The sequence below is a fragment of the Pungitius pungitius genome, chromosome 2 (genome assembly GCF_949316345.1).
Source record: "Pungitius pungitius chromosome 2, fPunPun2.1, whole genome shotgun sequence".
Lineage (NCBI taxonomy): Eukaryota > Metazoa > Chordata > Actinopteri > Perciformes > Gasterosteidae > Pungitius > Pungitius pungitius.
In genome coordinates this window covers 16,922,324-16,937,991 of record NC_084901.1, presented here as the reverse complement: position 1 = coordinate 16,937,991, position 15,668 = coordinate 16,922,324, and positions in this window count along the sequence as shown.

The window sequence follows — 15,668 nt, the reverse complement described above, 5'->3', positions numbered from 1 at the left end:
ATCCAAGAAATGGTTTTTGCTCATATGAACACGACTCTCCTCCACAAGCCAAAACACAACTGTGCACCAGCTGCTTGTTTGTTTGGCCCCGTCCTTCTCCTTCTTCACATCACTCCTAATCAGGGCCTCTGGATTTACTACGGCCCGTACTCTGTCGCAACGCCAGAAAACAACAAGGTTTACAGTAGAAGGAGAAAAACGTCCGAGTTATGTTTTCAGGGTATTTGGTAAAAGGCAGCGATGACCTCTGCGGTAGCTGTCCGTGGTCCTGACAGGACTCCCCCATGCAGCGCCCCGACGCCTCGCTGTCTCCCAACCGCCGGCAGGGAGACAGATCTGCAGGATGCGCACCGCGGCCATGAACTCCCCCACGAGCCTCCTCGCAGGCACACACACACACGCACACACACGTGTACAAAGTCACTTTCACAGACACATCTCAGAGTCACCTATATGCTTTTAAAGAGCTATATATCTTCACTGTCTTATGCTCTCTCTGGGATGCACACATGGGCAAACACACGCACGTACACACACGCATGCACACACACACACACACACATGCATGCACACACGCTCACACACACAGCTTTCCCCATATGAGCAGTCCAATCCATTATTGAGAAGGCCGCCGTCATTTCAGGGCCTGAAGGTCAACGGCATCAATAACTCTGCTGGTCGCCACTCGATGACCCCACTAACCACACACATGCACACAAACACACACACGCGCACACACACTCCCTCTCACCTGGCACATTTGACCAGAAGTGTCAGCCTCAGCAAATCCAACAGTAGGATGCTTATTATTTATTATGTTGGACAAAAAACGTAGCGCAAATACGTTGACGGTGTTGACACTCGTTTGTGTCAGATCACAATTACATCAATCTTTATGCCACAAAATTATGTTACACAACACAAAAACACAAAGCCCAAAAAGTCCAAAATGTATTAAACAAATTTGATATTTCTGTGTGACTTTGATCCTTGCTTAAAGGTACAGTGTGAGAACACATTTGATCTTCTGACAGAGTCATTTGTGTGCGTGCGTGTGTGTCTGTGTGTGTTGGGGTTGTAACGAGGTGCACCTCGGTTATCAACAGCAGAAGGCCGTGTCGTGCCGCTGCGTTGCTGTCGGTGGTTTGCCTTTGAGGGAACAGAGTGCTGCAGTAAGCATGTCAGCAGCACGATGGGCGAGCGACAAACGGCAGGAAGGGCGAGCGGGAGTCACAGAGGTCGAGGAGAGAGAGAGAGAGAGAGAGAGAGAGAGAGAGAGAGAGAGAGAGAGAGATACACTGATAGTAGATAGATAGATGTTAATCTGCATTGAATGGTTAAATGCATAAAGGGAGATAAAGAAGAACAAAGAATGTGAAGATATTATTTGTGTTTGTATTGAGCAGAAGACATATTTGCAAAATAATATTTACGCAATCGATGGTAGGTATTAATTGTGTCCTATTGTTGTGTTGTTTCTTCTTGTATTCAGACTCCAGTCCATTTTATACATGCTATGCTGCATATTTAAACTGTTTTATTTATCATCTCAACACAATTGAATGCAAAAATGTATTTGTTGGTTTTGAGAGTTTGTTTTATTAAAGTGAGCCAGAGGGAGACAGTGTATGAATTTAAACTGGATATAATAACAACATGTCAAAGGTCGTCCCGAGTTCATGAAATGAGTTTTAGTGGCTGCGTGTGCGTGTGTGTGTGTGTGTGTGGGTGTGTGTGTGTGTGTGTGTGTGTGTGTGTGTGTCTGTTATCAGATTTGAGATTACGGCATCATTATCTGACTAGAGAGGTCAGGAGGTTCTCTGCAGGCGGATTAACAGACTGATGGACCAACCGTGTACTATTACTACTACTACTACTACTACTACAAGCCCAGTACAAGTACCTTTCTTCCAATGTTACCACTACAACCATAAGGAAAGAACTAATATCACTAGTGTACTATTATTAATGGTATTATGCATATTGGTATTAACTCTATGTGCAGCATTTTGTTCTGTTGACATTTGGTCTCATTATAAATCGGCCAAAAAGGGGGGATCGTCATTATCATCATCACTGTCATCACCATCATCATCCTCACACCAGTTGGCGTGTACTGCAGACCAGCGCCTCAGTCTTGGATCGCGTCTCCTCTCCGCCCGTCAGTCACGCCCGTCAGGCCGGAGGCCGCGGACGTGGCCAGCGCCCGAGCTGTCAGTCCCCTTGACCTCTGACCCCGAGCATGTCACCCATCATCAACGCCGCGGTCGTATTGTCCAAAAGAAACACAACAAGACAGGAGCTTTCGCACCTTCTCGCCTCGCCTTTCACTTCCCGTCCTGCGTCATTCTGAGACTTTTCCAGCATTAAATAAACACTTTTCTGATGTCACTTTGCATTTTTCTTCATTCTCTATCAACGAGGGATTCTCTCTCCAAGAGGTCTTCCGCGGCGACTCAAGTTTAATCAAAGATATGTTCTCAAAAGCAGAAGTCAATTAAAAACAGGCAGACTTGTTCATTACAAACCTATGAGATAATGTGTGTAAATGAGTGACGTAAAGTCGGCTAATAAAGTTATTATTATTATTATCTGCAGCTGATGAGACAAATGAAACAAAAAATACACACAATACAGACACATATCTATTCAACTGTAAGTAAAGACACACACTGAAACACATATAGTACACATATACACATATCACAGACTGTATGTGTGTATGTATGAATAAATATTGGACCAGAGGTCACTGTCTGTTTTCAGCCCTCAAGTCCAATTTATAACCTTATTGATCTTTCATGAAGTAGGGCACCACACACAAACACGCACACACAAACACACACGCAGCATCCCCTGACTTCTCTGTCCTCGTACACTCCATGCGTGATGTCACCAGAAAACTTGCATATTCAAAGGCCACGTTAGTTTGCATGTGTGTCCCCGCCCCTACGCTGTTTGCCTATTGGTCATCACCATCACAGCCGCCACCTTCGTAGTTGTTGAATACCAAGAAAGAAGGTCCCCCCCCCCCCCCCCGCCCAGGAGCTGCAGGAGTTCAGTCCGAGTGACGAGAGAGCTGTCACATATCACAGGTAGTCGGCATGTGCAGGCAGGACGTATGGGTGCACACCCCCTTAATCACAGATAATCTTCCTCCAGGATCATGATACATGTGAAATATATGTGCATACAAAACAGCAAGAAAGTGTGCGCGGCGCGATGAGGAGTTGACAGTAAAGAGAGCAAGACTCAAAAGAAGGGAGAGAGAAACTCACAGTGCAGGAAATGAAGGGCAGAGGAGAGCAAGGGAAAAAGAGGATGACATGGGAAATAAATGTAATGAACCCAATGATTAACCACAGCCAGGGGACCAGGCCACATGTGATGTCATCCGCTCTGGACTGAGCTTCCTAATGGAAGGTTCCCTCCTCTCCTGCTGCTGCTGGGCGGAGACGGCAGCTCTCCACGTAATTATTTCACAATGATAAACTCTAGCGAGGTAACATGTAGTCGTCTTCATTGACAATATATGAGCTATGATGGATGATTAACCATCTGCTTGTGTACATGTTTGTTTCTCTCTCCAAACACACACACACACACACACACACATCTGCTTCATCCACCCGTTCATCCTCTCAGGATGAAACCCTAAAAAAACGCATTCACTTGACACAGCTCAGCGTCGCTTTACGCGCTGTGCGCGTGTTCATCAGGCCAAAGAGGACGTCTGTGGGGGGGGAGGGGTAGAGCACCGGCCACTGGAACTCATCGGCACGTCGAGGGCGGGAATCCTAAACTCCCCACAGCCTCGTAGTTGAGAGGAGAGAAGACAAACCAGGGGGGAGGACCGAGGGAGCAAAACCTCGGCCTACCAAGCAAGGACATGTTTGTCTTGTCTGGCGTCTGCTGATGTTACGAGAAGAAGAGAAGCACGGGATTGGAAGCACGGCATCCAAAACATTCCCGGTATGATGCGTCCACGGCAACGGTTTCCCGGCCGGAAAACAAAACGATGGACGCTACGGTTGTTTGGACGGGTAGTTCCTGAGTATCTGAAAAAATGTCAGGGTTCCCTGGGGAAAAGAACAAAAAACATTATGTGTCTGTTGAAAACACTCTCAGTGCACTCCCATTCGGCTGTAAGTGCAAAGTTCATTCAGTATGGTTGTCACAATAATAATACTTATATTTACTTTATAAAAAGCCTTGAAGAGCAGTGCCTGAACCCTGCATTCTATCTACTGACCAGCAGGAGGCGACTCCTCTGGATGTGCACAGTCTATGGGAATTATATGTCATTCAAAATAGTTAATAAATAAAACTTAATAAACTTAATATACTCGATAAATACTTCTCTCTTGATCTATTTCCTCAGTGAACATTCTAAACATGATTCTATGGATCTTTTAAGTCAAATATGTCAAATTTGTTCCATTCAGAGTCAAATGGCTCATAAAGCAGGACAGGTTTTGGGGGGGGGCTACTGTGATTGACAGGCCTTTACCACGGCGCCGTCCAGTACGGGAGTTGTCTGTGTTTTTCCTCATACAACTTTCACCTTTATACAGGTGCTTTGTCAGTAAATTCATTTAAGTTTATTGACATTAAAGTCGCCTAAGAACGTCTCATTCGGAGTTTGTTTGCACTCAGACAAACCCTCTTATGTCTTATGTAACAGCACCCATACATAAGCTCTTCGTCCAAAAATGGCCTTCGTGTACATCGTTTTGTAAGACCATTCTTACGAGCCACAACTCTCATTCAGTGCCGATGACTCTGCATCCCTGAGTCTCAAAGAAAGAGGTCATGTAACATGCTTACACAACGTGCACGAGGCCGTTACATCACCGCGGAACTCGCCATGTTTCATTCAGCCGGCTACAGTTTCCAACCTGTTTGCCCGACACATAATGAGCAGTTGGAGTCTGCAGAGCACACCTGGGAGTAAACAGGTCTCAAGAGGAGTGGCGAGACACAGCGGAATGCGGCAGAGCGGCGCGCTCACCACCGGTGCCGCATAACAAGGGTCACGTGACCTAATTGTGTGACCTCGAGGCCGCCAACTTGCATCCATCCCCGGATCTCGACCTCTGTCCGTGCGAAAGTGTGTCACTTTCTCAAAGGCGTGGCAGCGTTTTCCAAAAGGTCACGTTTACATATTTTGTGCTATTCGCTGACACCAACATGCCGCGCAGAGCGTCTTTCGACTGTAAAACGAGCCCCTCGAGCCCCGCCGGGAATCCGCCGATGCCACGGCTGATGCGGCAGGTTATGAGGTCGCGGAAACTTAAAAGCAAACAAATTCCTGTTTCGGTAGAGTAATAACAGCAGGCGGAGCGTCGAAAGGGATGTCTGAGAAACCTTGTTTCGTCATGGATTTAGCTGAGTAAGAATAAATAATAAAAATAAAAACATCTGGGGGGGGGGGGGGTAAATTGTTGAGTCGATATTCTGCTTCCCGGCGATTAGATCAGCGCCTCCCCAGTCGGACTCAGCGGCGTTTGGGAAGCGGTTTGGAGTCCTCCATGCCGAGTGGTGGTGATGTGACACAGTGTGTTTGAACATGCATTTTCAAATTTGAATCAACTCCGCTTAATTGGAAAAAAAGTATCGTGGAGCAAATCGGTATCGACAAAAGCAACATGGGACCAACATTCTTCACATTAATACACAAAGTCTTTAAGGCGATATTTCAAATTGCTATTATAGAATAGAAATCTTTTAGATTTGAATTGTTTAGGGTCCTAAGGGACAGAACTTTGAGAGGAAAGTTTTTGTTATCAAAAAGAGTTTAATTTGACGTTTTTGAACCTTATTTCTTCTCAATGTACTTTATGTAATATGTAAAGCAGTTTGAAACATCTGAGCCGAGCCCAATGATTATGATTTTGTAATCTATGAGACAGAAGCACATTTATAATCCGGTGTAAAACCTTAGAATGCTTTGACGGGGTGAGAACACGATAACGTTTTTTAAAAATGTGCCCGCTATGGTTCTTAAACTATTTATATCTGTGTAGGGTTGCATATGTGTGTGTGTGTGTGTGTGTGTGTGTGTGTGTGTGTGTGTGTGTGTGTGTGTACAGGCCAGCGGGAGCGTGTGCACCGGGCCGCTCTCCAAAGAGCTCACGGTAAGGATCCAGCTCAGGGATTACGCTCACACTTCAACAGGAGTTTACTGCTTCCATCGCAGCCAATCAACGCCTTCCCCACTGCAGGACCCCAGAGCGAGGGGGGAGTGGGGGGGGGGGGGGGGGGGGGACCACTCAGTGAAACTACAAGAGGGGTGTGTTGTCTTGCTGAGTCACACATGCGAGATGGAAATAATATGCTGACACGCCGTCCGTGTGGACTGCACGATGAATGTTTCAAGAGAAGCCTTAAGTGAAACATTCCCCAGAACAACAATCAAAAGTGGTCCCCTGTTGTCCATCAAAGGAAAGTACACCTGAACACCCCCATCCTCCTCCTCCTCTTCATCATCATCAGCATCATAGCTCCCTTCCGCCTCATCGAGTTTGACCTTTGAACCTTATAAAACAAACGTCAGCAAAAAGATCCATTATGAGTCTGGACTTTTCTCTCTGTCATCATGCTCATAGTTTAGTATTTAAACAAAGTTAAGGGTAAAAGTTGCAAAACTGTGGGATCAACTAAAACACCAACGAAGCAAAATGACCAGGCCAGAAAAAATCCAACCTTGCTTCTGCACCAAAAAAAGAAAAACACAGCACAACTTCTCAAATCAGTTAGTTATCAATTATTATTAACGTTGAAGGTCGGAGGAGCCAATGTGCATTAGCCTCCAACGTTTCCATTGTTTTAGCAACACGACGGGTATTAAACACGAGAAGGTTAAGAGTTGAATGATGACTTAATTGATGAAGGGTCAACTCGATCACCACCAACATTAAAGGGAATGTTTTTCACTTATTAGGGAAAACAAATGATCCCTGAAACACGTACGACACTTTGTGATCCACACAAGCCCCGGAGGGAAAACAACAGAGGCTTTTGTGCACATTTTAATCCACACTCTACGAAGGCTTGATTTGATTTGAAGTAAGTCGACTGTGACCCAATGGCACCAGGAACAGGGGGGTCCACGTAGTGAGAGGTAGCCACTTACTGTTTAATCAGTTTATGCAGGTCGGCATCACATCTTCGTATATTTAAGGAAGCTTTATGAGGAGGGGGAATTGATCTGTCTTCCTGATACTGACTGATTTAAACAGGTGAGTTCAAATCATCTTCCCAAACCCCAAACCTGCTGTTTACTGTTAAAACAACGATTTTTAAGATGTATACAGGGCAGTTAAAATCGCCATAGCAACAAAAAGAGTCACGGGCATCGCCGGAGGTCCGGTATATCATCATGGCGTTGGTGGCCCTCTCGGGGCAGGGAGCCAAAATAATCACGGCCCGAGGCAGGAGGCGAACGAGGGGGGGATCTTAAAATGGCACGAGTGTGGCTTTACTGGGACCGCCCCCGCTCGCTCCCCCTCGTGACCCTCACCTCCCGCCTGCACACCTCCACGCGCACACGCCGCCCGCGCGAGACACACGCACCGACACGCATGTGCATGAACGCGCTTCGCTAGTCCCCCTGTGATCTTTAAACATGACATTGTTTTCATGACAGCAGCATTCTTCTGCTGTCGGGCCTCTCACGGACCTCCGGCTGTTGGTCGACCTTGAATGACCGGCCCGCCAAGGTCGGCTGCCCGGCTGGTATGTCGCTTTTCTTGAAGGGAGGGGCGAAGTCGCCATTGCTGGATGGACAACTAGCACTAGCAACTCAGGGTGCTGCTAGCTGCTCCCATCAGAACAGAGCAGGCGGCCTTGATCTCTGACAGAGGCTGGGACCTGTCAATCACAGTGTAGCCCCACCTTAAAGCAGGCTCTGCAGCCCTCCTGTTGGTCACTGGTGAGAATGCAAGAGTGTTGACCTCCCCTAGACTAAGCTCTGTAATACCAACGTAGCTAGAAGAGAGGCTAGCTGCTCTGCTGACCGGTTGTCAGCGCCGCGGCGTGCGCCGGGATGCCGGGTGGCTGGCAGGTCCCCCGGCGCCCCGTGGGCGTTGGGCTGTCAGTCCGATGTTTGCTGGGTGACCGACTGGTTGAGGAGATGGCTGGATGGACAGACTGGCCGCGGTGGTAGAAGTCATCTAGAGAGAGAGAGAGAGAGAGATGCCTGAAATGCTCATGATTGCAGTGATGCAGTGTGACATGTGGAACACTAAGTGTATTAATCCAGTGCTCTGCGGCCCTGTCACCATGCATCTGTCCACTCCGCTGACGCCGGCTGCTGAGTGTGAGTGCACGCGTGAAAAAGTGCTCTTTTATGAGCACATTTCAATTGGGGTGTGTGTGTGTATGTGTGAATGGATTCTAAAATATCTGGGTTTGTAGTGTGTGTTACACCATGTTCCCTTGACAATCTCAGGTCCAACACAGATCCAGCCATAATCTGTGTCCTTTTACTGTCAGGGTCCCTATGTGTTGTCTAATGCATTACGGGAGTCACACACACCGTAGATGTTGATTTTGCGAATGTCTTCTGACATCTAAGTGCACTGTGCTCTGCTGGTATTTCTATTTCTATGACCTTGGATTTAAATACTTAACAGAATGATGAAACGTTATCTGATCCTGCTGCAGTAAACAATGGCATCACAATGTGCTGCCAAAGGCCACGACCCAGGCTTCAAAAATAAGAAACTGGATTAATTCTTTAACGACGCAAAGTGGTCCATGCAATATGAATCTGCAATAATCTTCTACTTAATAACGGCAGGGCAACGAATACGCTAAGTTCAACCAAACTGCTGAAACTCTAATTTCTACCTCTGTGTTTACCGTTACAGTTTCATAAATCCGGAGTGACAGAAACTAGAAGATGGCGAGCACCTATCATGCGTCGTGGGGACCGAGCCTGCACGGAGGACTAAGATCCCAAAACACAGAGTCTCCTCTCCTAGAGCTGCTGCAGGACTTGGGGCTGGTGGCGGTTAGGACGAGGTGATAGTGTGATTTGTTATCGCTTTAGATGAAGTCAAACAGACAAACATTGACCGTAGATGCATTTTGGACTTGCATTCTCTCTGAAATCCACCAGGGGGCGACTTCTTCTATTGACTCTAATTCTCTTGATTGATTCAATAGAGCATGATGTTCAGTTATTAAATGATTGTCCACTTAGTGCTCAACATTATGCATTTTTTGACCTAAACTTTGGAACTTTTAATGAAAACGTTTAGTTTTGCTTCTACTGAGGCCCACTTTTTGATTTTGAATCACTAGGTGTTCACTTTCATTCGGAGATATTTTACTGTCCACTGCAGAGACATGGGAATAAAAGTGGTTCTATATGCAGTTAAATGGTGGGACTTTCATTAGTGAAACGTGTCATTTGTCAGCTGCTGGTTCAGGGATGATAAACGAGTCGCCGGGGCAGCTGGGAGTCAAGGCCAGGAGGAGAACATCGGATTGACAAAATCACTTAGGCTCCTTCATATTGATGTACTGGAATCCTTTGCTGAGCTGCTCTCTCCTTTCTTCTCGCCTTGCGACCGGCTCCTCCTTGGTGTTTTTGCTTCTCTTGACCTCCCTCTGCCTGTCTTTTCATCGACGTGGTCTTTATGGGTTTAGTGATAATGTGACCTCCTCTCTTCTCTTTCTTTTTATCCTTTTTTCTTGCCATATAGTCCTTCAACCCCCCCCCCCCCCCCTTAACCCACTTCTTTCTCCACACCTCATCTGCAACTCCACCTTTCCCTTTCTCCTCCATTAAATCCCTCATCACATTCCATCTCCTCCTCTTCCCGCTAATATTCCTCTTTCCCTTTTTATAATACTTCTAAAACATATTTTTTTCTCTGCCCAGTTCTTCTACCCCCCCTCCATCTCCTTTACTTCATCTTCCCATCTTCATTTTCTTCCTCTAAGAAATATGGCGGCTTATCCTTTTTTATTTCAATTTCTTTTTACAACTCAGCGAGGTGGAGTCCCCAGCTCAATTGAGAGGGGCAAGGTCACAGCTGGGGGAGACCCCAGGAGAAGAGTGAGCCAGGTGAGGCAAGGTTTGAAAGAACATAATGTCATGGGTTATTTACAAGTCTGATTTTTCTCTGATAGAGTGATTGGAACAGATACTTCTCAAGAAGTTTTTTTTTAATGACTTTATTATGGGTTAACAGAAAAAATGACAAAATCTACTGGATCAAAAATATACATACAGCAGTGCTAATATTTGGTTACACGTCCCTTGTGCCATTTTCACTTAAATTTGGCGCGTTTGGAAGCCATCCACAAGCTTCTGGTGAGGTTCTCGTTAAATCTTTGACCACTCCTCTTGACAGAATTGGTGCAGTTCAGTTAAATTAAGAGACTGATGTGAAATTTATGCAAGTTGAATGAGATTATTGACACACTCTCAAAGTGTCAAAACGAGTCAGTTCCACTTGGGCCTTTTTGCCCTCTCTGCGCCTGTTGTGGAAATCTTTAAAAAAACAACAACAACAACACACACACACACACACACACACACACAAAGCCTCCGCAGCGACTAACAATGCAATGAAAACGATACATATCAAGTGTTGATACTGTCGTCAACTGGAGAGGAGCTGCTCGGGTTGTCTGAGGACACTACTGTGGTTGCACAACACCGGAGCAGGTCGGAGAAACCACAGAGTCCGTTTTGGTTTCTACTCGCCGGGCCTCATTTGCTGCTCAATCGAAAGCAGCAACGAACGCGACGTTTTCAGGTTGACGTTGGATCACTTTTCCAAAAAAAACAGATTTGCACCGAGTCACACGAGTCAAACGATGAGTGACGCCGCGCGGGCAGGTCAAAAATAGAGTGAGCGGGCTGAATATTCATTTATTTAATATCAAATGACATAACAACATTAAGCTCAGGCTGTATTTAGTTTCCTGCATATTTTAAGCGAGATGCTCACCCTGTGTGTAACGTAACACACAGCGGGGCAGCTAATGAGGAGCGACATGTCGGGCTGTGAGATGACAATAATAAGAGAGAGCGTGCATGTGCGTGTGTGTGTGTGTGTGTGGTTACTCCTCGTGGTGAAGCTTAGCAGGAGACTCTACATTTGTGTGTGGTGTGCGTGCGAGTGTCGTCAGATCGGCCCAAAAAGGAAAGACAACAATCACCCGATCCGTGTGAGAGCGCCGGTCTCCGTCTAAATATAAACCGCTCCACGGCGTCTGGCCCTTTTCTGTTAAGGCTGTTTGAAGCGCCGAGGATCGGCTTACGTCGGCCGTGTTATTAGTTTCCAGCCTTCATTTATCCCAGGAGGCGTTCTGCAGCGGCACTACACACTTTATATTTACACACTTGCGAGAAGAAGTGACACACTGCCCTTCCTCTCGACGTCTTCTGGTGTCCCGACGCGTCCTCCACCTGCAGCTGGAAACGTGCCACCGGGGCATCTGGAGTGTTGTTCTTGATTGTGACTCACGTTTAAAGGTTTTTCATGTCGTTTTGGATTAAACGTCAATCATTGTGTGTAATAAGTGGATCTAGTGGTCGCGACATCACTAATTGTTATTTGGAAGCTCAGTAGTTCAGTGTTTTGCCCGACACCATCTTGAGACGTGAGGAGAAGTGACCTTATTTGCTGTGGTAGTGACCCGCCAATCAGTGTGAAGCCCCGGCCTCAAGCATACCCTGCTGTACGGTCTTTTTGACTCTAAACAGACCATCATTTACTACGTGAACATCATCTTGTATTGAAGATTTTAATGTAAGGATTGAGAGCAAAATGTGGGAAGTAGGACCAGAGGGGAGTCACTCAGCAGGTCAATCTTTCAATTTATTCATACATAGCTTTTTCTGGAAGTTCAGCGAACAACAGCACTGGACTTCCACCCAGCAGGCCGCTGTTGGGGCACAGTGTGTAACAACGTCAAAGGCATTAAAAGTTCCATAAACAACTTGAATGTTTTACCAGGCTTCTACAGAAAGTCATTTTGTACCTTTTAAGCTTGTTTCCCTACCTTTATTTGTGTTGTCGGGGGTCATCTGTTTTATTTGAGAACATCTGAGCCTCGGAGGTGATGTTCCGATCAATACAGAGAAAATCTGGGTCTTTTTTAGAAAAGCACAGTTTTTCACAGGGGGGGGGGGGTGTTATTGATCACAGCTCCAAACCATACTCTTTCCATTCCACTGGGTGCTGTGTTAATAAATTCTCTTGGACACATCGCTGCAGCGTTGCGATACCAAATATCCTCAGACAGCTTCAGAAGCAAATGGGAAAAACACAATTACTACAAGACCGGTATTGCATAATTTTAGGACAGTTGCACTATAACCACAAATATTTATGCGACTGCTCAGCCTTCAAAGATTAGTTGAATAATGAGTCGGCGAGAGGGAAGGAAGAGCTTCAGGAATGAATGTGTGTGTTTATGATTTTGGTTGTGCTGCACACACACACACACACACACACACCAAGATATACAGTGTAGCTACAGACAGATTTAACTCCATTTTAAAGGGGAAATGAGAACTTTGAACGTGGCGAAAGAAACGCACCAAAATCGGTCCACGGTTGCATGTGGAAACTTATTTTAATAAGATAATTAACCTACACCGTTTTCTGACGCAAGGGTTGTGATTTCACTCGTCCAAGATGCTAACGTCACGTTCAGTTGATTGACACGTCAAACCAGGGCTGGGCGCTATGGCCAAGAATTCATATCACTGTATTCCGACGTTATTCCAGTATATCAAGGTTTTTTGTTGTTGTTCTCGGAGTAAACACATTCATTCATTGATGCCGGCCCACTGAACAGCTGTTCATCGCTCGCCACTGGCCAGCTAGTGGTTAAAAACCAGTGAACAGCTGCTTTTTGGGGGTAAACACATTCATTCATTGACCCAGGAAAGGACCACCAGCCACCTGAACAGCTGCTCACCGCTCGCTGGCCAAAGCGCTCACAACCGTCCGGCAAGTTAGCGTGTTAGCATGTTAGCGTGTTAACTGTTGTGGCTGCTAGTGTTGCCACCAGACGCAATACAATGTAATGTAAAACAAAAAAAACCCAACATGGCGAAGGTCGTATTCTGACAGGGTGAAGGTGACACTTCTTGTGCTATTGGAGAAACCCAAAAATACATCTGAACCAATGAGGAGGCTGACCTGCTGAGTGGAAACACCGATTGGCTCACCCCTTTAGTATTTCACTCAACAAAAAACACCATGTTTGCCATTATAATGAGATGCCCTTCTCATTTTCCCTTTACAAAAAGGCCTACTATCGTTAAGATTTTTTTTTTCTTTTTTACCAAATAAAATGCCTTGAATCCTGAAACAATCTGAATTTGCCACTTTTATGATGGTGGAAGCTAAAGAGGGATTATTCAAAACCTCCCGGCTACTTCTTTTCAGGTGAAGCTTTTCCCTTAAACACACAAACAGCAGCAGCTCCAACGTATCACCGGGAACACGAAGAGATCGAGACAAAGCCAACGGTGGTTCTTCTGACGTCACACCTGGACGCAGTTCTCCTGTTGCCCCCCAGGCACCGCGTCCAAATGCGTCTATTTATAGCCCAGCATCAGCTAGCGGGCACGATATTAATAGCCCGAGATCTGTTCACTGTTACACACACACAAACACAGTGCGCATCCTCCCACGCAACACTGGACGCTAGCGCACACACTGAGACACACTCATACATGTAGTCATTCAGAGGGTATCGGATGCCTGGAGGAGTCCTTCTCCATTAAAATGCTGCCGAAAAGATAGCTGACGTGAGCATTAATGAGCTCTGCACTCATGCGCACACACACACATACACACACACACACGTCATGGAAGTCAACAGAGAGAATTAATGTACGTCAACTGCTATAAGATATTCATGCTTGCACATTTTTACGCACAAAGCAGCCATCCTGGCAGCGCGCCTTGACGGTGCTTCAAACACAAACAGCGGGGAGTTGCGTGGGGGGGTCAACGTTTGTTCACTAAGTGCCTCTCTGAAAGCCCCTAAACCCGTTCTCCGTTTCACACTCCAGTGCACGCTGAAGCCGGCTAATGCTCCCTACGGAGACGCTCGGTACCAAAACCCACCCGCATGGGCTCCACGGGCCTCAGAGCTAGCTAGCGGCTAGTTATCGGCTAGCTAGCGGTGAGGGGGACATGCACGAAGGTCAGGGCCATTAAACACAATTCATTTAGTCACACCAAGTGAAGACTAAGAAGTGTGAGTTTTGGATGTAGCACTCAATTGAGACTCGAGGATGGCGACATCGAAAAAGAAAATCTCTTAAACAGGAATCTTAATGAATTTTCTCGGCGTATAAATGTTAATTAACGTCTTCCTGTCGCGATCCAATACATTTTTGCCATATCTTTCTTCCTCCAAAAAAAAGGACAAAATCCGAACCCGATCAACACTGAGACTACAAACCCAAAACATAACGGTTCTTCTATGTTTTTAGAGGGTTGAACCAAAAGTCCCTTTCCAGGTTCTGCTGAGACTTCTACAGGAGATGAAGAGCATCTTGATCGCAACAGACAAAAGACGCAACGCTCTCAACGCAACACTCATCGTATATTTGTCAGTAAAAGCTCCTTCTTGCAGCTACCTGAACACCTGGAGGTCATGTTGCAGGAGCGGTGGGTCGGTTTGTGTTTTCATGTCACCATTACTCGTCCTCTCGTGTTTTTGCTCTCCGTCAGTGGGAATCAATACTGAGGGTTTCTTTGTCTCACTTTGCCCATTTACCATTTCTAGACTCGTCTCCTCTTCAATTAACTCCGGTAAAGTCTGGCAGAACGAAATGAACCAAAGGGCGAAGCACCGGCTTTACATTCACACAGCAAAAAAAAAAAAAGCAACACACAAGGGCTCGTCTTTTGCTAGTTAATTTCTCCACTGCTGCACCAAAGGTGTAGAAGATGAAATAAGGTGAAACAGGGCCGGGTCTAGACAGGCATGTATGAGGGGGCGGCCACAAATCTTGAGGGGGCATTGTGCTCCAGCACCTAGCTCCAGCACCTAGTTTGAGGGGGCACAACATTTATTTGCCCCTGCCTAGACCCGGCCCTGAGGTGAAAGGGTCCAACTGGCAAAGAAACAAAGCGACTACAAGATGGCTTAGAGAAGAAGAAGAAGAAGGGGTTTAAGGGTTGTTTTGTTGTATACACTGACGCAAGAAAGAAATAAAAGAGGCAGTGGAGTTAAACCCTTGGATCCATTTTCGGGGAGGAGATGGAGCGTTGGAGGCGCCGAGGTAAACGCTGTGTTGTTTTCCATTAGCAGCGTGTGATGTGGTGACAGCTGCTCGCAGAGCAGAGACGTTCACTCCGACAGCGGCGTCCAGTCTGCAGGAGGCGGACGCGGCCAGTCGCCGCCGGTTGTTGTTGTGCGTTGCTAAAGGGCACAACGGTCATCAGTGGAAACAATGTCTCGTGATCTTCAGTGCATGGATACGTGATACTAACTACAAACTACAAACTAGAGGTGCGTCTGCAAGGATAATAGATGGATATCTCTGTCTTTTAGTTTAAGATGAACTTTGGATTGTAGTTTTTGTGCAGAAAAAAGATTGTTACTGGAGTCACTTAAAGAAGGGATATGGAGAAGATGAATTATTTTAGCAGGCTAAACTGTTCTGGACGCTT